This window comes from Lithobates pipiens, unplaced genomic scaffold (assembly GCF_037356315.1).
Source record: "Lithobates pipiens isolate NorthernLeopardFrog02 unplaced genomic scaffold, aLitPip1_a1.2 Scaffold_16, whole genome shotgun sequence".
Classification (NCBI taxonomy): Eukaryota; Metazoa; Chordata; class Amphibia; order Anura; family Ranidae; genus Lithobates; species Lithobates pipiens.
Genome location: NW_027507748.1, coordinates 459,078,807 through 459,103,781, shown reverse-complemented (window position 1 = coordinate 459,103,781; position 24,975 = coordinate 459,078,807).

Below are 24,975 nucleotides of genomic sequence, written 5' to 3'. Positions count from 1 at the left end.
AAAATCATTTTTGATGTACAGTGACAGTTTTGGTTGCTATGGGCAATCTCCAGTTTCCAGGCATAAAGAACAGTTTTTATTATATAAAAGTGCATGCAGGACACTGGGCAGACCACTAGGGACAACGGGGATGTGAAATATTTACATACAGCAATGTAATCTGTAAGATTACATTATACTGTATGTATACTGTGTGTTTCACTTTTTGAATTTGGCGCCGATCTCCGTGCCCGTGCGTCGCAACGCTCGCAGGGCACGGAGATCGGCGATGTAATGCATCGAGCGAGACACGGCTCGCTCGTACAGCGGGGAGACAACGCTGGATCCGAGGGAGAAGGTAAGTAAACCTCCTCCTGGATCCAGTGATGCAGTCCCGAGTCTGACTCGGGGATACCGCTTTTGGTATGAAAAATCCACCCCGAGTCAGACTCGGGAACACCGCCAGGGGGGTTAACAGTGCAGAAGCTACCTGTATTTCTGAGCTGGACTTCTTGTTTTGAATTTATGAAAATTTGCAATGTAATCTCTATTTTATTCTTGTAACACCAGTAAAAAAAACAATAAAAATATTGATAAAAAAAGAGATGTCACGAAGTGCTCGGCGGTGGACGCTTTCTGAGGGAGCTCCGTGTAGCCCGGACTCCATCCATCGCCATCCTCACTTAATCAGCACCGACTGGTGCCCGAATCTAAGGCCAACTACTCCCTGGAGGGCCCTGCAGCGACTGGTGGCTATATTTGGCGTAATACCCCTCCATTCGGCCGCGGGACGATCGACACCGGGAGCTTGCGGCGGCCATCTTGCCGCTCCGGAGGCCTGCCGAATCCTCGGGATTTCAGCTGCATCGAGCGGTAGGGGACTATCATCCACCCTCCAACCCTTCTGATCTTCACCCCCTGTGCGCTCTGGTGGCTCGTTCGGGCCTCTGGGGTGTGCGGGGAGGCCGTGGCTGGGCCCGGCCTAGTGCGGCCTAGTAAGGCCTGTGGATCCCCGATCTTTCCTACGGAGGACACCCGCGGAAGAGCATCGCGCCCCGGACCACTAACCAACGAAAATAGGGAGGGAGTCCCTCTGAATGCAGGCCCCCCCCCCTGGACAGCAAACACCTTCCAAACCCCCACACTGCATCTATCATTAGTCCTGGCCCTGATCCAGGCCTGTGCTGACTGAGGTCAGCCATCTTGCTACACCCAAAGGCCTACTACTCCTCATTTCACACTCTGCTGGTGTGGTGGGGGAGCGGAGCCTCCTATAATCTTCTAGCCCTGTTTCCAGAGGGCGCATGCACGGCAGCTCCGAAGATGGCCGCATAGACCTGGAGCCCCGTCCCGCCCTGGCGGTTCAGGACTGATAACGGCACCCAGAGAACCAACGTTCACTCCACAATACGTTCGCTGAGTAGTAGACACATCAGGGATCTCCCCAATGTACTCCGGGGCTGTCAGGAGAAACCTCGAGCCGACTTTCGAGACGATCCGTTCTTCCCAGACAGAGGCTAAAATGGCGGCCGGGCCTCACCGCTCGGACGCGGCTTACACAACCGGGGCACAGCTGGCAGCCTCTCCCTCTTCTGCCCTGCAACGACAGTCAAATACCGATCATCCTGACATGGCTTCTCCAGCCTCCACAGTGTCCCTTCTGGAACAATCATTCCCAGACATGGATTTCCCACCCTTGGGAGCCAACCTCCCTAAGCCCCAACATCTAACACAGCCTGGGGATCTGGGCCTACTGCAGCCGATCAATGTGACTGAACTCTTTGCTAAATTTGCAGAACTCCTGGACAGGGGTTTACAAAATACGGCTACCAAAATCACAAATGACATCAAAGCAGACCTCCAGAACATCGGATCTCGCATTGAAACTATTGAATCCAACCTGGATGCGACGATTTCCAGAACAAATCAGAACTCTGCTTGCTTACAAGTTTTACAAGAACAACTGGATACTGCCAATGCCAAAATAGATGACCTTGAAAATAGAAATAGGAGGTGCAAATTTAGAGTCAGGGGACTCCCTGAATCCTACAAGGACGTTCCTGAGACAATACAGGCCTTCATTAAAGATCTGCTCCCTGACACCCCACAACACCATCTAGAGCTTGATAGGGCTCACAGGGCCCTCAGGCCCCCCAGGGATGATGGCCTACCTCGAGATATTGTAGTAAAGCCTCACCACTATACAGTGAAAGAAGCAGTCATGAAGAAATCCAGATCCCTGCCCAAGATCGTCTTTCAGGGACACCAATTACAAGTCTTTGCTGATATATCTCCCTCCACCATTCAAAAGAGACGCACCTTGAAACCGCTACTTCAAATTCTAATGAATAAGGACATTAAATATTGGTGGCTCTTTCCATTTCAACTGAAGATGTTATTCAATGGGAAACCCTACACCTTTAGTTCACTTCCAGAAGGGGAACAGCTTTTCCTACGACTCGGCCTCATCTCTCACGACCCAATCGCTATGCAACAGGAGTCCTCTCCTCACTCGGCTAAAAGGCAACTTCCATCCAGTCCTTCCAGTCCACTGAACTCGATGTGGAAACCTGCAAGATACAAGAAATCGAAGGACAACGTCCCGCCTTGACTCACTATGAACTGCCTGCAGTACAAATTTTGGGACTTTGGGGGGATACTAGTCCCCTCTCGGGGACCTTGAGCAGGGAAATCGCCTAGAATATACCTCACCGTATAGGTGGGAACGGCACTCAAGGTCTCCCTCTGTGTTGGGGGGAACTGGCTAACCCCTTTTTTTTTTTTTACTAATCTTATGTTGCCACACTCAAGTATTTTTCTTCTCCTGTTTTGTTTTTCTTTATCATCTCCTGGCCTTTGGGGAGATTCGAACGATTTCTAATGTTAACGTTGGTTCTGGGGCCTTTTTGACAGTTACATTTTGTTTAAATTCTTAGATGGTCCTTCCTGCTAGGGCGGTGCTCATGCACCCCATCCTGCCTAGTGAACTCGGTATTGACCCTTCACTGGCCAGGATCACTCTCTATCTCTATCCCCTTTGGGATTGAGATTGGGGAGGTATTTGATTTTTCTTTTTTTTTTTGCAGGTGGTATTTTATTCCGCCCGCATCGGGGGTCATGTTTGTCCCCCTTCTTCTCTTCTCTACTCCTCTCTATCCCCTTTTCTTGCTCATTCTCTACTCTTTCTTTCCCCTAGAAGTCGTCTGGAGAACGAGGGCACGGTCTTCATCTATGCTAGCTGAAGTCACACTCTGGTCTGATATTGTCCTGGTCTATGAATCTACTAAGGGTAAGTGCCTTTGTGTATCGGGGTATTCCCACTCCTCTGCTCGATGGCGGTAACTGACCCAGACAAAATTCCCCTTAAGCTTATTACTCACAATGCCCAAGGCCTAAACTCCCCGGCTAAACGTCGGAAAATATTTCAACATTTTCACTCCCAAAAAGTCGATGTAGCACTCCTACAAGAAACCCATTTCCCTAAACGCTACCATCCTTCCTTTATTCATTCCAAATTCTCTAATTTCTCACTGGCTAATGCAGATGATAAAACAAAAGGGGTGGGTATTTTTATTTCCAACAGATGTACATTCTCTCTCAAGTCAGAACTTAAAGATCCAGAAGGCAGATTTCTCCTTTTGATTGGAGAGCTAGATGGTCATCTCTACTCATTCATTTCATACTACGCCCCCAACAGAGGTCAATATGCCTTCTTTAAGAATCTACTAGACACCGTGTCACCATTATTGGAGGGGACTGTAGTTTTTGGGGGTGACTCGAATACGGCCTTTGACGCGGGCATGGATAAGGCACGTCCTCCGGGTAAACGCCTTGTTCGACCCACTAAACAAAGTCTGCGCATAGCCAAACTAATCTCCCAACATGGGCTGATTGATATCTGGAGGGAAATGAATCCATCCCTGAGGGATTATACCCATTTCTCCAGTCCCCACCAATCTTTCTCGAGAATAGATCACATATGGGTTACCTCCCGTACCATTCCATTAACAAACAGAGCTTTCATTAAAGACGTAGTCTGGTCGGACCACTCTATGGTGGTGATAACCTTCCGACGCCCTGGAATGGCTCGACCCGGTAGGAGATGGCGCCTCAATGAATCTATCTTGAGCGACCCGGGCAGGAAGGAGGAGATTGATACCAAAATTAAAGCTTATTTTCAAACCAACGACACCCCGGAGGTTGGACCCTCGTGCCTTTGGGCTGCCCATAAGGCGGTTCTTAGAGGACACCTTATCCAAATTGCTTCTCAAATTAACAAAGCACAAAAATCTGATATTGTCAGATTGGAGCAGGAATTCGCGGCCCTATCTAAAAGGCACAAGGCTCGCCCCTCCGAGGTTCCCATCTCGGACCTGGACGCAGCTCGTGCTTCTTTAAACTTAGCACTCACTACTAGAGCTGAAAAATGGATCCGCTGGAGTGAATCCCGTTTTTACTGCCAGGGAGATCGGATAGGCACACTTTTAGCACGTAGACTTTCTCCAAAAATCAAACACACTGCTCTCCCCAAAATCAAAATAAATGGTAGTACCCTCTCCCAAAATCCGCAACGCATAATGGAACAATTTCATTCATTCTTCCAATCCCTCTATAGTAATAAAGACTGCCCGACGCAAGCACAGGTTGATCAGTTCCTCGACACAGTACAAAACCCAATTTTGAAATCTTCACATCGCCAAATCTTAGACGCCCCTATCTCGCAGGAAGAAGTCTGTGCTGTGATCAAAAAATTAAAACCCCACTCTGCTCCTGGCCCGGACGGTTTCTCTATACCTTACTACAAATCCTTTTCCACCACTCTAGCCCCATACCTTGCTCGTTTTTTCAATGAGCTTCGGAGAGGGGGTCCCTTAGAAGCTTCTTCTAATATGGCATATGTAACGGTTATTCCTAAACCAGACAAGGATCCTAGTGCTGTTTCCAACTATAGACCGATTTCCCTCATCAACAATGATCTAAAGATTCTGACTAAGATCCTTGCAGACCGCCTGGCCTCTTTCATTAGTCTGTGTATCCATAAAGACCAGGTAAGCTTTATACCAGGCCGAGAAGGCTCTGACCAGACACGTAGAGCCATTGACCTGATTTCTATCCTAAACTCCAACTGGGACAAGGGAGCTCCTCGACAAGGCTGTTTGCTTTCCTTGGACCTACAAAAAGCATTTGATTCTATTCACTGGTCGTTCATCTTTTCAACTTTACAGCGTTGGGGTTTTGGTGAGCATTTTCTCAATGTTCTGAGGGCTCTCTACTCAACCCCTTCGGCCCAGGTACGTCTGCAGGGATTCTACTCTGAATCTTTCCCTATCTTACGGGGGACGAGACAAGGATGTCCTCTATCCCCTCTTATCTTCGCCATAGCGATTGAATCTTTAGCGATTTCCATTAGGAACAACCCTAATATCAAAGGCATATCTTGTGGCTCCCGAACTCACAAATGCGCACTGTTTGCGGATGACATCCTACTTTTTGTATCTTCTCCCCTCACAACGCTCCCTAACTTATGCCGCCTCCTAGATGACTTTGGCTTGGTATCTGGCCTCAAGGTCAACTACAACAAATCACAAGCACTTAACATTAATCTTGCAGACTCACTCCTCTCTAGGCTTTGAGATAGCTTTAAACTCTCATGGGCCGACTCATTTATTACATATCTGGGAATAAAACTGACACCAAGGATAGATCTTCTCTATCAAGCTAATTACCCGCCGCTGTACAAAAAATTAGAGAGAGACCTCCTAAAGTGGTCGGAACTTCCCATGACATGGTTAGGTAGGATCAATGCCATCAAAATGACATTACTCCCGCGTATCCTTTACTATTTTAGAACCCTTCCGATACCAATAAACAAAAACCACCTTGGGCTATTCCAAGCCAAAGTCATCAAATTTATTTGGGGGAAAGGTGGACGCAGACTGGCGAAGTCGGTCCTATATAGAGCAAGGACAGAAGGGGGACTGGGCCTGCCAAACTTGCTTTGGTATTTCCAAGCAGCACAACTTTCACAGCTCTCCAGAATCTACTCCCGGTGGGAACACCCTGACTGGATACACATTGAAAGATTGGCAGTCCCGCTTCATACCCTTGATTTCCTTCTATGGAACCCCAAAAAATCCAGACCTCTGATCATGTCGCCGACGCTGTCCCACTCATTCACTTTATGGGACTCCCTCAGAGGTAATACACACCTAATTTCTTCTTTAGAACCCTTGAAACACTTATTTCACAACCCAGACTTCTACCCAGGCCTAGACATCAAAGCGTTCCAGTGGTGGCTAGACAAAGGGCTCTACAGAATCGGTCACTTTCTCAGACCTCTAGGCCCCCTAACAAAAGCCTATTGCGTGAGTAAACTGGACATGCCCAGATCTGAATTCTTCCGATTTACACAGATATCCGCATTTCTTCACAAAAAATGCAGATCCTTCCCAGACGGTCCACAAATTACCCCTTATGAACAATGGTGTGGGCAGGGCATCGAGCAGAGGGGTGGGATCTCACTGGTTTACAGGGCACTCTCAGGTAAACAGTCCAAAACCTCTTACACGTTGGCTTGGGAAGATGACTTGGCCCAATCCTGGAACCTGGAGACTTGGCAAAGGAATTTCTCCTACTCATACAAGGGCATCATGAATACCGGTCTCATAGAAGCGAGTATTAAAGTACTTACCAGGTGGTACTTAGTACCCACGAGACTTGCCCACATCTTACCGTCCACATCTCCTCTATGTTTCAGGGGCTGTAAACTTAGAGGTGACATGCTTCATGTTTGGTGGTCCTGTCCCAGAGTACGACATTTTTGGCGTAACATTTTCTCCTGGATAAGCATAATTACCTCACAGCCTATCTTACCATCCCCCCTCATTGCACTTCTCAACTTCCCAGTCACGGGAGCGCCCAAGATTACACAACGCCTCATCCACTTTATTTTACTAGGTGCCAAACTTACCCTGGCAAAAGCCTGGAAGACGCCTACTGTATCACCCAGAGTAGCAAAGAAAAAAATTTCTTGGATCATGAATCAAGAAAAAATGGCCGGTGTAATCTTGGATCGTTCTGAGAAATTCTATCACACTTGGAAACCTTGGGCATCTTTTGTTGGGATAACCCTCCCACATTGAAATAGCTGTACTACTGGCTGTCGCTCACTTCTCCAGACGACCTTCTACACCCCCCTTTATCTCCTTTTGCACTCTTCTGCGCTAATTGCCTTTTTCCTCTACTTTTCCTCTACTTTTCCTGCTCTTATTTTCTTTGTCTATCCCCTCTTCCTCCTATACTCCCCTTTCCCCTCCCTGTAGGGGATGCTCCCTTTGGTTGCAAATATCCTTTGTGATTAGTTAACATTTCACTTATTGGATTTCCTAATCTATACAGTGCAAGGAAACCTCCATTTGTTCTACTATGTTCTTTTGCTCTCCCTCCCAGATCTTGAGTATACATCACGTATGCCTCATTAAGTTGCATAACTCATAGTTCTCACTTGCTATATTTCGAATGCATAACCAATGTAGTTGGTTGACCAGTCCCTTTCGCTGGGGGGTGGGGGGGGCCCTGGGGAGTTGCCCGGTCGCAGTGTGTGCCCATTTGGGGCGGCGGGGCGATCTTCCCTGGGCCCGTCTCGGCCACGGGTGGAAGGTATTAAGGGGGGATCTCCGGGTCCCCACGACTTAGGAGGGGGCCACGTTGACCCCTTGTTTTCGAATGTACCATTGCTATCACGTGCTCTCTTTCTCAGACTGGTCAAGATTTATTCTTTTACCTTCTATATTGCAACCTTGGTCTGGGTAGGGATATGTTTTTCTTACTTGTTTTCCCATTATATGTTTTATCACTATGATGCATTTGTCTTTTGGGGGGCATCTCGCCCTACTGCCACTTACTATTGACATGTTTTGTACACTGTTGTTATAATTTACAATAAAAATCTATTGCAACGAAAAAAAGAGATGTCACTTTCTGGGTCACAAGAAGAAGGGGAAGAGCGCTGACGTGTGTCTGTTCTTCCCCTTCCCCTACAGCCGCCGGCACCTGCCATGGAGCTCCTGGGCCCCCACATGGGCAAGCAGAGCCCGGTAAGTATGGTGGGTCATGGCAGCAGAGGGGGGTGCTGGAACCAGGGGTGTGTGAGAGCGATTGGGCGGCATGAATGCTCTCACCTGACAGCCAGGAGTCTGCCTGTCAGTTTCATACACAATCCCGGATTGTGTGTAATACCCCCCACTGTCAGCTCTGTACGATGTACGGACCTGGCGCCAAAAGGTATAATGGGAACCCCACGCCACAATGTAAAAAAAAAACAGCATGAGGCCCCCAAAATCCACACCAGACCCTTATCCGAAAATTTAGCCCAACAGGTCAGAAAAAGGTTGGATGAGCGGCCTGCTCCCCACCTGAACCATACCAGGGCACTTGCCCTCAATATGGGGGGTGCTTGGGGCAGAGTGAGGATCTCCCCCACCCCAAAGCACCTTGTCCCCATGTTGATGGAGACAAGTGCCTCTTTCCCATGACCCTGAGCTGTGGTTGTGGGGGTCTGCAGGCAGGGGGCTTATCGGAATCTGGAAGCAAGGGGTCCCCCAGATCCTGCCCCCACCCCAAGTGAATGAGTATGGGGTACATTGTACCCCTTCTCATTCACAAAAAAGTATCAAAAAAGAAACCAAAGTAATTCCTTTACTGTGCCCTGATGTAGATCAATCAGAACACTGTTACCACCGCTGGACCCGAAAAAAGAAAAGAGCGCTCCACCAGCAACAAAGGCTAACCGCTGTGTGCCTGCTCCACCATCTGACAGTTCATAAATAGGTAAGGTGCGGGGCCACCTGGAGATGTCACCTGGTGACACTGCCCCCATGTGACATCACCGAGCCGGCATTCACCGTGACGTCACCAGGTGGTTTCGCTCCTTACCTATTTAAGAACTGTCAGATGGTGGAGCAGGCAGATGGTGGTTAGATAGCAGAGATTTTTTTTTCCCTTTTCCGGGTCTGTCAGTGGCAGCATTGTCATGATTGATGATAAATCTTTATCGGGGGACATTGTTTTGTTTTTTAAATAAAGGAATTGTTAAAAACTGTGTGTGTGCTTTTATTTCTTTTTGACACTTTTTTGGTGAATGGGTACCCCATATTTATTCACATAAGAGGGGGTGGGATAAGGGGGCTTACAGATTCTGGTAAGCCCCCTGCCCCTAGATACCGAAGGGCCTGGTATGGATTGGCAGGACCCCACACAATTTTTTTTAACATTTTTGTATTGCCGGAAATTTAAATGTCATTTTTTTCTTTATAAATGTCAGTTTTGCTGCAGCAGGTTCTATACAGTAGTAGTAGTAGTATAGATGCACCACTTTACAGACAGACTAAGGGGATCCCTCAGGCACTATATTTAAAATAATTTTTCATTTTTATTATTTCACTTTAAGCATCATTAAAATGACTGCCCCTGCAAAAAGGATCTTTTAAAAAAAAAAAAAGTTTTTGCATAGATACAGGTCCCCCAGGGCTTATAACTTGCATATAAGCCTTCAAAATGGGGATTTTTGTTTTATTAAATTTGGGTCCCATAGACTTCAATGGTGTTCAGGTCGGAACTTTTTTTTTTGGCACAAACCGAACTGCGGGGTTGTTCAGGCCAATTCTACTACCAACCAAGGACTCTTTTCTGGTGACCTGTCCACAAACCTTCCATATACAACCATTACCTTCATTATGACCTCCTATTTCAACACTGGAATCTCTTATTCCGCATCTTTCAGTTGGACAACTGCTTCAGTACAGTCTAACCACTGTGAATGATCCTTTTAAACAAATGTACATCTTTGAGCATAAAGGACTTGGTGGAGGAATTCAGATTTATGAACTCAGAATATTACACACTTATTTGTTGTAATCATTTCCTCTCTTCGCACCCCCCTATTAGACCTACCAAACACCCTAAAGTTAGGCAATTTTATGTATCTTCCCACCTAGCAAAAGGGAAATCCCTATTTTTTTTCCATAAAAGATTTTATTGAAAGACACGTAAAAGAAATGGTTACAAAGCATTTAACATGTACATCAAGGAAAGCTTCCATGGTGTGTACATCAAAGCGGGTAATTACAGCTTAAGTCATGGAAAATCAAACATTTGGGTTCTTATATATTCAAGTACATTTTATCAATGAATAAACCTTGTGAACCTTGTGAGTACAACCCATATATTAACCTCTAAAGTGGGGATACCCATATTGTGTTGAGTCATATTACAACTGAAAGCAATGCCACTTAGACCGTTTGTATACGATCCTGTGTGGCAAATATCAATTCTTCTATTTCTTCTATTTTGGCTATTCTGAGTAGCCATTCTCTAATGGTTGGTATTTCTGTTGATCTCCAGTTAATTGGGATGCAGATCCTCACTGCGTTGACCATATGTATGGCTAAGGATTTGAGATAGTCGTGTTTGGGTAGTGTAGTATGGTAAGAATTCGTATAGTCATGATGGGGTCCTGTACAATTTGGTTTTAATTTTATACCCATTTTCTTGGATCGCTACATTCTTTGACTCCTTATGGGCAAGTGTGTAAGTGGATTCCCAGTCCTCATCCATCAGTGTCATTTGTAAGTCTTTTTCCCATGAGTTGCATGGGTTTTCAGTCGCGAACACAAGGGTGTCGCCTTGAAGTAGGGCATAAATGTTTAAGATGAGGTGTCTTTGAGGTATGTTGCTGGAGCATAGGGTTTCAAATGGAGTAACTTTTCTAGTCCATGTTGTGGTTGGTGTTGAAGAGGTTAAAAAGAGTCTCACTTGTCTGTATAAAATATGAAAATGTGGCACTCACTAATAGTAACAAACGTGCAAAATAAGTATAAATAAGTGCAGATGTAAATAAACAAAATTCATGTGAAGTGAAGTCCAAATAACATTAAAAATGTTCCAAACCACAATGGAAAACTTTCCAGGTGCAGTAAACCACAGATGCTCAAGAACTTTTCAAGTGCAAATCAACACCCCCATATGTGTTCCCACTCACCAAATGACGATGACCCCCTGCTTTGCAGTCTGGGGGTCACTTCAGGCTTAAATGATGGTATTGAGAGAAGTTCAGGGGTAGTGATGTGAACATCAGATCAAAGGATTCTTATTGGAAATTCTCAGTAGAATCGCCAGGCACCAAAAACAATAGGGATAAAAAACTAAGAACTAATAGTGAAAGTACTGTTTAAAAGGAATTTATTCCACATACAATGGGTACTCACAAAATAGCTGATAAAAACAGGCATGTAAAGGGATTGTAGATGTATCTGGACGTTGCTCACAGGCGTACATTCTGGGAACCAGAAAGTGCATTCCACGCAGCAGGAAATGACGTCAGTGCCGTCAGAAATGTGTCAAGGGAGGTTAAAAAGTATCTCACTTGTCTGTATGACCAGGAAGGGAATGTGTTTGTGTGGGACTCAGACATTAGATCCTGGTAAGTTCGGATGGTACCTTTATGGAAGAACTGTTGTGCCCTTTCCTCATTATGTGGCCATTCCTTGTGGAGGAATGTGGCGGACTCCCCAGGGGGGAACTCAGGGTTTCCACATAAGGAAGACATTGGTCCTAAGTGTGTGGACAAATTATATAGAGAGATGGCTTTATTAAAGGCCAGTAGTGAGGGGTATATAAGAGATGTGTCTTCAGGGTTTGGGGCCACAGTCGTTGGTAGCCATGGGAGAAAATGTGTAGGGGTGTGTATAAAGCATTTTTCTATCATAATCCAAGCTTTTTCTAGGTAATGTATCTTCCAATCTACAATTCTGGACAGGTGGTATGCTAGCTGATACTTGAGGAGGTCAGGAAGGCTGATTCTGTCTTTGGATTTGGGGTAGGTCAATCGTGATTTTTAATGCGTGATGGGCTATTCTTCAATAGGAAGGCTGTGCATGTTTTTTTGTATGTTTTGAAAAAGGAAGGGGGTAGGTGTACCAGTATTATCTGCATTAAATATAAGAGGCAGGGGAGGACAATCATTTTAATTAGGGCCGAAATCAGGATATATTTAACTTGCTCCATTCTTTTATGTTATTTTTGATTTTTTTAAAGTATGTTTAGGTAATTATGTTTATATAGGTCAGCTATTCTTTTGATGATCTGGATTTCAAGGTATGTAATGGCTTCTTTCTCCCATTGAAATGGGAATGAGTCTTAGGCATGAGCTGTCTCTTGTGGGGTAAGTGAGATGTTTAGGGCTTGGGACTTAGAGTAGTTAATTTTGAGGTTTGATAGCTCTTCAAAGTTTTTCATGTCCCTCAGAATGTTGGGTAGTGAAAGTCGGGGAGATTATAGGATGAGTAAAATGTCATCCGCAAAAGTGGCTACCTTAAATTCGTGCTATGGAGACTCATTTGATGTCTGGGTTGTTACGTTGTGGCATATCCCTATTTTACAATCTATTTCAAGATAAACTTTCATTCACCAAGACAGCTTTTCTGTCTGGGAAATGGATTTAAAACATACTTTTACCACCCCCCAGTGGATAAAAGCCTTTAACTTCATATACAACACAATAAACCATTGGGCATTGGCTCAAAAAAATAGCATCCCGCTGGTACTATACGTCTTACCAATTGGCACTAGTCCCCTCTACCAACTCTCCACTTTGCTGGCAAGGTTACGTTCAAATAGGAAACCTACTCCACATTCTATGGTCATACATAAATCTGTCTAGCTTTTGACAGAAGATCTTCCAGCTTATCTCCAAGATCACTGGAGTATTACTGAACCCTAGTTCCGCTTGGCCTATCCTAAAAATAGAGACTGAATATTTCCTGACTAGTTATCTCACTATAGTTACTCGTGCACAGAATTACCATAATTAAACACTGGAGAAGAAAGCTGGCACCTAATTCATCTGAAGCTACTGTCCTAATTAAAAATTAAATTATTATCTATATGAAAAGCCACTGACTCATGCGCGAGCGCTCCGTAATGGCCGCTTAAGCCGGGAGCTCCGCATCACTCCTGCTCCATAATAGCTTGCGGCACCACAGCACCGGCCCGAACGGCTCCTTTCCACCCCGTTCGCTTTGGGGACCCCGGCGGGAACACCCGCAGATGCCCGGTCCGGCGGCCAGACGCGATCTGGGACCGGATTTCAACAAAGAAAAACGGAGAGGGTGTACCAAGATGGCCGCCGTCCAGATTACCTCACAGCCACAGGGGACAAGCAAACTGAACACAGGCAAGTGTTAACCCCTGAAACTTTGTCATATTCACAAGTGGCCCAGGGTAGTCATCACTATCCCCAGACTCCGTCCCCAGCCTCCACAGAATCGCTCCTGAGCCGTCACATTGAAGATAATGCCCTGTCTCCACTAGGGCCTTTATCTCCGTGCCTCATGGCTACACCTCCCCCACCCAGGCCTACACAGGACTCTGTCTCCCCGCAGGAAGACCTTTTTATCAAACTGTCAGCCCTCCTGGAAAGGGGCCTGGCGAACACCGCAGCACAGATCACTAATGACATGAGGTCTGATTTTGCCAACCTAGGTTCTAGAATGGAAGCGATTGAAAGTAAACTGGACATTACTGTCTCACGCACGAACCAAAATGCAGCGCATATTCAAACCCTTCAGGAGCAACTAGATATGGCCCTATCTAGGATCGACGACCTCGAAAATAGGTCCAGGCGTTATAATATACGGATCCGGGGCCTTCCTGAATCCTTTTCGGATGTATCAACAGTTGTCCAGGAACTGTTTAAAGAATTGATCCCAAATATTCCCTCACATAGATTGGAACTAGACAGGGCCCACAGAGCCCTTGGACCCCTGAGAAAAGATGGCTCCCCCAGAGACATCATAGTGAAGCCACACTTTTATGCCGTAAAGGAAGAGGTCCTGAAGCAGTCGAGACTGAGGCAACAGGTCTCCTGCCACGGTCACCAACTCCAAATCTTTGCTGACCTGTCCCCTTCAACCATTCAGAAGAGACGAGCCCTGAAACCGTTTCTCGTGGCCCTCTCTAACCAGGAGATCAAGTATCGCTGGGCTTTTCCCTTCGCAGTTAAATTTACCCACAAGGAACACACCTACTCATTTTCCAGTCTGCAGGAAGGTGAAAAGCTTCTCCTCCACCTGAAGATTATCTCCCAGAAGGCTCCCATGGAAGTGTCGGCCAACGCAGCAGCTTCAGCCAAGCGTCCACAACCAACGAGCCCGGTCTCCCCCCTTTGGGCATCCGGAAAGAGCAAGAAATCAAGGGATGGAAGACCCCCCTAACAAGGACTTCAGGAACCCCACACTGGTTTCCTCCAAGCTTGGTATCTACTTCGGGACGGGTTTCCCTCTGTTGTTGTGAGCCTTAGGCTCCTACTATACCTTGTCCCCCTACAGGACCTTTTCTGGCTCCTCCGGAATAGGTTTCCCCCCCCTTTTTTTTTCATTTTTTTATTTACCTGTTTTTCATCTCATTTTTCTCTCGACGGCCATGTCGGTTGATTTTTTCTCCCTTCACAGGGGAGGTGTGGAGGATCTGTTAAACTGCACACAATCGTTTTCTCCCTAGTTACTCCTTCATGGTTCCTCCACATTATGATCTACCCACCGAACGGTTTCTTCCTTCGGGCAGGACTGAACTGTGACTGATACATTTTGCTAGTTTTGCTTCTTTTATCGCAGGTTGTTCAGGTTTACTTTCTGTTTTATACGACCTCTCATAAGTGGTGCCTTAAGCATATTTGTTTGTTTTTTTTAAATTGATTTTTCAGTCAGGGGCAGGGGTGACCCCCTTGCGTCTCCATCCTTCCCGCGAAGACAAGTTCTTGTATTTGCGGGACGGACAGCCGGCCCTCAGTTAGGGTGCCGGCTCCTTTGGCCTTTTGGTCTATGGGGGGTAATTTCCCCCGAACTTTACTGTACTTATTTGTCGTTGTCTTCTCATGTTTGTTTATTTCTCTCTTTACCTTTCTTCCCTTCTTCCTTTTTCCCCGGAGCCAGCCGCCAGGTCAAGCCGGGACCACGGAGCCAATTTTGCATTTGTCTACCTCCTCAACTCCAGCCAGTCCTCAGGGTAGGGGATCATCCTCGGGTAAGAGCAGCCTGCTTACACATCTCACCATCCACAGGGTTCCATGACTGATTCCAGTAGTCCTTCAGGGGCTCTCCGTTTTGCCTCTCACAACACTCAGGGACTAAACTCCCCCAGAAAAAGGAGATTAGCCTTTGACCACTATCGCTCCCTCAAACTCGATATAGTTCTTCTACAAGAAACACACTTCCCAATTCAGTACAGCCCTAACTTCCTCCATCCACACTACCCCAATTTCTTCTTAGCAAATGCGGAGAACAAGACTAAAGGGGTAGCCATCCTCTTTTCTAAAACGTGCAAGTTTGAACACTCTTTTACGTATAGCGACCCCAGGGGTAGGTTTATACTGGTCAAGGGATTGATTGAGGGCAACATGTATTCCATAATATCGTATTACGCCCCTAATACAGGACAATTAAAATTTTTTCAAGATCTTCTCAAAACCTTACTCCCCCTGACGGAGGGAAAGGTGATTTTCGGAGGAGATTCGAATGTTGCTTTTGATCAGGGCCTAGACAGATCCAAACCCCCTAGTTCTCAATTAACGCGCCCCACCAAAATCAGCTTATCCATTGCGAGGTTCCTTCACAGGCACAGCTTAGTTGACATATGGAGGGAATTGAACCCTACCAAACGCGATTTCACACACTACTCTTCACCACACCAATCCTACTCTAGGATAGCCCATATATTGGTTCCTCCGGAGTTGATCCCACCCACCCGTAAGGCCTCCATTATCGATGTGCCCTGGTCAGATCATTCGATAGTTAGCATCTCCATGGACAATATCATTACAAAAAGGTCAGGGACACATTGGAGACTCAACGAATCTCTCCTAAATGATTCTCTGGTTACCAAAGAAATTGAGAGCTCCTTGAAGGAATATTTTAGCCTTAATGAGGTGGGGGGGATCTCTCCGGAGACCTTTTGGGCGGCCCATAAAGCTGTGGTTAGAGGTAAAATTATAGGTATAGCCTCGCGCAACAAGAAAGCAAGGCAGTTCGCCATACAGAACCTTGAAACTAAATTTAAAACCCTAAAGTCCCAGCATAAGAAACATCCCTCTCGGGACCTAGCCGAGCAGGTTGATGCGAACCAGATTAGAACTAAACTTGGCCCTAACGGTTAGGACAGAGAAAGAGATCCGTTGGAGCAGCGCAAGATTTTATCACCAGAAAGACAAAATAGGGTCCATGCTAGCTACCAAATTGACCCCTAAGTCTCGTTCTCACTACTTCCCTAAAATTAGGGTGGCAGGACAAACGCTTTCAGCTAATCCTGACAAAATACTGAAGGCCTTCCAAGACTTCTATGCCAAACTTTACAGTTCAAACCATGCAAGAGACCGTCAAGCCTGCAATGCCCTCTTCCGAGACTTGCCCATGCCTAAACTGTCGGTTGACCATAGAGATGTAATGGAAGCGGGATTCTCGACTGAGGAGATAAGGGAGGTAGTGAAATCCCTCAAAACGGGTTCGGCTCCAGGGCCTGATGGTCTTTCTGCCATATATTATAAGACATTTGTGGACCCCTTAGCACCTTACATGGCAAAATTCTTCAACTCAATCACTAAAGGTGCCCCATTAGATCCTCAGCTGAATTCCGCATTCATTACGGTTATCCCAAAGCCGAATAAAAGCACGGAAGAGGTAGAAAATTATAGACCCATATCTCTAATAAATAATGACCTTAAGATACTAACAAAGATCCTGGCCAACCGGCTAGCATCCTTTATTGGAAGATATGTCCATAATGACCAAGTGGGATTTATCCCTGGAAGACAAGGGCCGGATCTAACTAGGAGGGCAGTGGACATCATTTCTGTTCTTCAATCTAACTGGATAGGGGGTCCTAAACAAGAGGGTATGCTGTTGTCCATTGACCTACACAAAGCTTTTGACTCCATCGAATGGTCTTATATCTTTTCACTCATGGAACATTGGGGATTTGGCAACAGATTTCTGGGCATCCTACATGCCCTCTACTCGAATCCGACCGCATCTATTCGATTGTTGGGCCACTACTCCCAACCTCTCACCATAGCCAGAGGCACTAGGCAGGGGTGCCCTTTATCCCCCTTAATCTTTGCCCTAGCTATCGAGACTCTAGCCATTGCCATCCGCATGAATCCTGACATACAAGGGGTCTCATGTGGCGCCCAATCTCACAAATGCGGTCTGTTCGCAGACGACCTACTGCTCTTCCTCACCTCACCACTCACCTCGCTGCCCGTCCTCTATAAAACCCTAAAGACCCTTTCAGTAGCCTCAGGCCTCAAGGTCAATTTTGCCAAATCTCATGCCCTCAATATTTCACTCCCAGGGCAGACAGTAAGCAGCCTGCAGAACAACTTTGAATTTGCATGGAGGGACACGTCCCTGGATTATCTAGGGATTAAACTCACTCCTAAAATAGAACAACTATATTCGGCCAACTTCCCTCCCACCTACAAGAAGTTAGAATTAGACTTACGAAATTGGGCAAAGCATGGTCTTTCATGGCTGGGCAGGGTTCATTCCCTTAAAATGACTCTCCTTCCCAGACTTCTCTATCTATTCAGAGCAATGCCAATTGCCATCAGGACTGACCACCTTAAATCTTTTCAGAGGAAGGTAACTCAGTTTATATGGGGGAAGAAGGGTCACAGACTGCCCTGTAGCGCACTTTTTAGGCTGCGAAAACAAGGTGGGATCGGAGTCCCGCGGCTGCTTTGGTATTACCAAGCGGCCAGAATTGCACAATTATCCACTGTTTACTCCAGGCTTGAAAAACCGGAATGGTTGAATATAGAGCGACAGGCTGCCCCATTACATACCTTAGACTTCCTGCTCTGGGTCCCCGCCAAGGAGAGGCCCCCCATTCTCTCGCCCACCCTATCACAATCCCTCTACCTTTGGGATAAGCTTAAAACAAACAAATCCTTAGTGTCAGACTCTCACCCGCTTGCTCATATTTTTAATAATCGGGACTTCCCTCCGGGAATGGATATTAAGTCATTCAAGTGGTGGTTGGATAAGGGGCTGTACCGAATTGGTCATTTCTTTACTCCCTCGGGCCCTATCTCCCTGCAGTTTTGTAAAAAGAAGCTAGAACTCCCCAATACGGAACTATTTCGATTTTCTCAGATTCAACATTACCTTAATGGGATCTGGAGGGAGAAGCCGGGTCCTCCGCGCTTTTCTGATTATGAAGTTTGGTGTGGTCAAGCCACAGATCAGAGAGGGGGGATCTCGATTATTTACCAAGCTCTTGCCCAGAATGGCAGTAAACCACCCTTCATGATAGCCTGGGAAAAGGATCTTCTCATTCAATGGAAACCGGAGTCCTGGTTCTCCTCCTACTCCAGAGCCTATAAGGGAATTAAGAATGTTTCCCTGATCGAAGCTAACATTAAAGTACTGACCAGATGGTATTTGACCCCGAATAAATTGGCCCGAATGTTTCCCTCGACCAGCCCCTTATGCTTTAGAGGTTGTGACATGGTAGGAACGATGGCCCACACTTGGTGGGAATGCATCAAACTCAGGCCATTCTGGCGGAAGATGTTCAACCTAATCTACCAGGTAACAAAAACTCAGATTCCTAGAACCCCTTCAGTGGCCCTCCTGAATGGCCCCATCCCACAAACGGGCAAGTATACTAACATCTTGATCCACTTTATGCTGCTTGGAGCCAAGGTCACCATAGCCAAATCTTGGAAACAGCCCAGAGTTTCCCTACGGGCAGTCAAACATAAGATATCTTGGATTATGACCCAGGAGAAATTGACTAGCATTTTATTAGACTATAAAGACAAATTCGAATTAGTTTGGGAACCTTGGGCCCAACATGTGGGCATCTCCCTCAGCACTGGCATATAACGTAATCTGGATTATAGGGCGCCTAGGTCCTGGCACTGGCTCTGTCGACTGGCTCTCTTCTCCTTCCCCTACCTTAGCTTTACCCCCTCTACCTGATGAACACCTCCTCCAGTCAAATATACTAGGCGATTCTTTTGTGTTGTTACCCACCGGGTGTTTATCACATATTTCTATCTTTCCTTAGTTGTCTTTTCTACTCTCTTCTGGGTCTCTTCACCCCACTGTTCCCCTGTCTTCGTCTTCTTTCAGTCTCATAGCATTTTAGCCTCATGATAGATTCTGAAGATAATGGTATTTTTTTTTCTTTTTTTGACTGGTCTCAAGAGTCTATTGGCCTTTTCTCTGTAGGTCTTAATCCGGTTTTAAAACCTCACTGATCCCTCGGACCCATCTGGTTTTATATTGGGTGCGGGGGGGGCGGGGGGGCCTGGGTTGGGCTTGCCTTGCACAGCAAGTTCCCGTAAGGGGTGCTGGGCTGGCCCCCTAGGGCCTCTGGTCCTCCTAACCTTGGTGTAGCCAGGGACTTTTATAGCCATACAGCATGTACTGTTAATGTTATGTTCCCTCTTTTTATTTATATTGAGTTGGGGCCCCCTGGGGTCAAGGCCTTGTTTCATTGTTCATAATATTTGTCTCGCTGAAGGTCGATCAGTCTTTGATGTCTATCTTGAGGTATTGTTTGTACTTCTTACTTGATTGTATACTTTTGAAACTAATAAAAACTTTGAAAGAAAAAAAAAAAAAAGCCACTGACTCACAGATCTACTTTGTATGCCACCTTTGATAAACTAACAACCCTGGGTTAACTGGTGTAATAACTAAGATATTGAATTGGAACGACTGCTCCATATGTTCCATTTTAATAACGCAAGCTACTGTGAAATATAATAGGTTTCACCTGCATACTACCAAAGGCATTGCCTGGCATTTAATCTGGCACCTAATCTGCAACACCAGATTCTAAATTCATGGTAAATGTAGGGGTGTACTTATTTTTTTGTATGTAACAGTTCTGCATTTTTAATCATTTAGATCATTGGAATAAACTTACAGTGTCAATTGTATATGTCCTTTGTTCAAGTATATTACATGTATCTGTTGCCACTAATTGAATAAAGCACTAATATTTGTTTGTTAAAGGCAACAAGAAGGTGGTTTAAATAATGCTTAGATTTGGGGCAGATTGTGAGGTAAGTAGTGGTAGATGTCTCTTTTAGGCAGATATTAAAAACATAATAGGCTCTATGTATAATTTAATATTGCATTTCATGCCATTTTAACTAAGAATGTGTTTTCTTGTATTGTTCCAAATTGTAGTGAGAATATTAAGTGCATCATCAATTAATAAATCTAAAAATTGTACCCAGGTCTTCATGTGCAATGGTGACTGAAGAGAGGTAATCACAAACGTCTGAAATAAAATTATGGATTTAAAATAGACTGTTTACTAGGTCACTAGGCAATTGAATAGAAGTTGTACTTTGTTAACTGAATTTTTCCTGGAGTTTAGTAAATAAGATGATGCTCAGTTTACTTTCATCATGCAAACAGCTGCAAGTAAAAATTATGTTTTTTTTCTAGCATGGGATTGGGTGTTTTTTGCAATGTGAAATCTCACCACATTCACTAAGCTCTGGGGAAAGATACCTTTGTCATGCTTACCCCTACTGCAGGTGATCAGGCATTATAGCTAGCTTCTGTATTCTTCATCTATAGCAGCCTCCTTAACCATAAGGCAAGCAGGCCTACCGGTACTTGGTTGATCTCAGGACTTATACACAATGCTGTAGTGCCTGGCTACCACTCCATGGCATTTGCATACTGAGCAAAACAAACAGATACTTGCAGTTGGCAGACAGGCAAAGTGGTTCAATGACAGTCCAAGTAACAAGGCATTCAAGGTTCAGAATATTGGATATCTGTTCTGAGGTCATCAGAAAATGTAATCTAGCAGAGCAGGGCAGAGAAACAGAGAGCCTGGAACATGTATTACCTATGCTATCACAAGCATGAAACTGCAGACTTGGCTGGCTTAAGGGCCAGTTCACACCAGACGCAGTTCCGTTCAGTTCCGTGTACTTTTTTTCTGCATTAAAAATGCATGCACAGTGTTTTCCATGTATTCCAATGGCTCTAGTTTACACCATGCAGTCAGTTTATGGTCAGTGACTGGAACTGACTGTATTGGTGCAGAAAAAACAGAACTGCATGGAACTGCAACTGGTGTGAACTGGCCCTTAATCAGGTTTTGTGTCCACCCAGAGACTATCCACATTAATTACCTTGCAGGTGGATAGACAGACGGGAATGCATCATAGCCAAAACTAGGAGGCTGGAATGAGACCAGCAGCTGTCAAAGAACAAGAACATTTACATGCTACTGACAAACTTGCAAAGGCAACTTCCCTTGCAAAGTTAACATCCTATTTGCCTGTAATAATCAACCCCGAAATGTCTTCTATATTTTGGACAGAGTAGAGGCTGTAGAACTTTGTGCAAGGACCCAGCAAAGTTTATATACGCTGAGATTTGAGGATAGCAGCCTCGGACCATAAAACTGCAAACTTTGCCTGAATTCGGGGGTATGGACAGAGCTTCCCATCAGGATCTAAATAACCACTTGCACATTGAATGTCTCTGGTGGGGTTGTCTCAGTTTGAGACTTGACCTGGAAGAAAGGCTGGGGTAGACCATAAGGTCTAATGTTGTGTCATATAGCCAGATAATTATTTTAGTTTTCTCAAGTCTTTCCAAACCATCATGGTGTCCATGAAAAGAGTGCAGGGATTTTTGGTGGAGAATGCAATAACCCAGCTACTGACCATGGGTTAATCACCTGAGATTCCAAAGCTGTATTAGTAAAGAATTTGTTATAATTTAGCAAATCTCTTGCATGCCTGACCAGGTTCACCAGCTTATAGCTTGAAAAATTTAATTTTTATACTAACTTTTCTACGCAAGGCCTTGGTGTTTTGTACAATATGGGCTTGGTTTCCTTGAGAACCATTAGTTGATAGCTTTCCTGTCAAGTAGCAAAAAGAGAAACTGTGGCCCAAAATACTCAATAGGGCAAAAGCAAAGGTACTTTGGTGACTATTCTGGATCTTAGACATTCTGCTGTCAAGTAATTAAAAATGTAGATAAAGTTCATCAGACTAATATGCTCTTGGAATATAGATGCAGAATCATAATATACCCAACAGTGCCGCACAGTATAAAATATACCAAGTGTAACAATAAAAGAAGAAATCAAGTCTAAACTCAATATGAAAAAAATGTTCCAGAAATTAATTTACATGGTTTCTCCAATCCTTTCATCATGCGCAAAACCAAGACTAAATGGTAAATAAACAAAAAGATGCAAAATGGAAGTAAATAAAAAAGTTCTATAAATATTCAAATACCAGTATATGTCCTTTAAATATTGGAAACTGTGCCCATTATAACTATTTCATACACTTGTGCTGACATTTTTATATTCATCCCAGAGTTCTCAGAGTAGTTGTTGGACCATTAACTCTTTTTTAAATCAAACTCTTCTAACAGGAGAAGTTCTCCATGACTGGCAGATGGCAAATATTGTACCGATCCACAAGAAGGGCAGCAAGGTAGAAGCCAGTGAGTTGACGTTGGCTAATTTGAGACATCAGACAGCTGGTTGTGCTGAGGGGGGATGACGTAGGAATGCTCTAGCGGGAGGGAGGGGTTACGAGGAGGCTGAGTAGGAGAAGGCGTGCGGAAGAGGAATGCAGAGCGGGAACACGCTGGAGGGTGAGAGGCTCCGGCAATGAAAGACACCGCCGCAAGACACCGCTCCGGAATCTGCCTACGCACCGGTCGGAAATAGCAGCTGATACCTCGTCTCCTCCCCGCCGCCCCCCTACCTCTCTGGAACGCGCAGCTCAAAAGAACGTGGAAGGATGCCTGCAGGCTAGCTGGGATAACCGGAGGAAGATAACTGAAAGCAACAGATAAGATAAGTGCTGCATACCTCTGCAAGTCTTAGTTGTCTTAAATAATAGCATGTCTAAACTGTCAGGGGTAAAGAAAGGATTGGAACAGCAGTAAAGGGACAGCATGAAGGATGATATATATTCTACCTGGGACATATAATTTAGATCAATATTGTGCTTGCTGTTGGGACTATCTGTAAACAGATACAAGACATAAAGACACCAGGCTGCAATGTTTTAGAGAAATTGTATGAATACCATTAATGCATTGAAAGTGGTCAGCATGATATATGGCATAAATGAATGAATGAACATTTTCTTAGCTGCTTATTCTCAGATGACAAGTCCGGTTTTCTAAATATAACGACAGGAGGAAATCAAAAGACCATCTCTCTGAAAGCATTATATGGCTGCACTGAATAGTCTCTTAAAATCGCACATTTTCCAACATATGAGCTGTGGTGTAACTCTACTGGGCAACACGGTAACGGCTCGCAGGAAACTGCACGCAGGACACTATATGCACGGATAGTGATCTGATTTTCCATGGAGCCCAGCAGGAACTTACTAGAGTAAATATAGCTATATATACTGCGTGTGTCCCTATACAACGTGATGATCTGTTAATATAGAGGTAAAACACCAGGAGAGGCATAACAACAGGGGAAACCCATTCCTATCGCATAAAGGGAACTCCACGGTATGTGACCTATAGGTGTACACTAAGTGTATAGGGACGGAGGACACTATCACGTAATAGACAGGCTTGATCGCGGTGCCATAGATCTTTCTTTTTTTTTTGACTCTCTCTTCTTGTCTCTTAAAAAAAAAAAAAAAAGTAAAGTGACCCGCTCAGAAATTAGTTGCCCCTGACTGACCTCAAATCAGGAGGAGTAAAACTGACAGAAATATAAAGTGGATAGACCCAGCGGAGAAAATTTCTCTGCTACATTTTAAGAGGCACCACATTGGTTGATATATGTAAGGGGCTGATTGGAGGTGAGTCCTTGTTGTAAAACCAACAGTTGGGGAAAGAAGACGTGAGTAGATCAGCAAACTGGGGAGACACCCACGGGAAATAAAAAAAAAAGCAAAATGAGTAGAGCCTCAAAGCAAACTGCCAAAGGGGGCCTTAAGACCTCAAAAAATTCCACCACGGAAAGCACCATAAAACAATACATGACCCAAGGAGCCAGCCCAAGAGGTGGAGGGAAGGAAAAGGGACCCCCAAATTACGAGAAAAACAGGGGGGAGGAAAAAACAGCAGCAGAGACCCCGGACCAATCTAGAGACGAATTGACAACGGAGAGTGAAATGGAACTAAGTAAAAGTGAAGATCACAGGATGGATGAATTGGGAATAGCAAAAGGGGCCATGAGGGAGATGCTTCTAAAATTAGAGAACTCTATAAAATCAGACATCAGTATCCTAAGAAGTGACCTAGGTCATATATTAACGAGAGTTGAAGCCACGGAAGAAAGAGCTGAGAATCAAGAACAGAAATTAAACAAAGTGCAGACGCAAGTCAAATAAATTTTTCAGAACCAGAGAAAAATTCTATATCGACTCGAAGACCAGGAAAACAGAAATAGAAGACAAAATATGAGAATAAGATATGTCCCAGAGAATAAGAAAGAAGATTTAAGGGAAATTATGAAAGATATATTCTGCCCCATACTAGATAATGGAGAGGAGGTACTCCCTACGATAGAAAGGGTGCACCGGGTTGGGAAGATAAGACCTGAAGAAATAGGAAGGGGAAGATCCCGCGATATTATTGTAAGGTTCGAACATTGCGAAGAAAAAGCAGAGATCTGGAGGAAATTAAGGGGAAAATCCCCATTAAAATATGCAGAAACAGAGATACAAATCTTCCCGGACCTAGCATCTGAGACCTTATTCAGAAGACGCGTCTTGAAGCCTCTATTGGAACAGATGAAAATTCGGAATATCAGATATAGATGGGGTTTTCCGGCTTGCCTGTTGGCATTCAAAGATGGAATAACAGCTAAATTAAGTTTCCCTGAAGAGCTAAAAGAATTTTGTGAAAAACTGGAGATTCAAACTCCAAGTTTACCCGGCTGGACAGACGAGCTTGAGGAAAT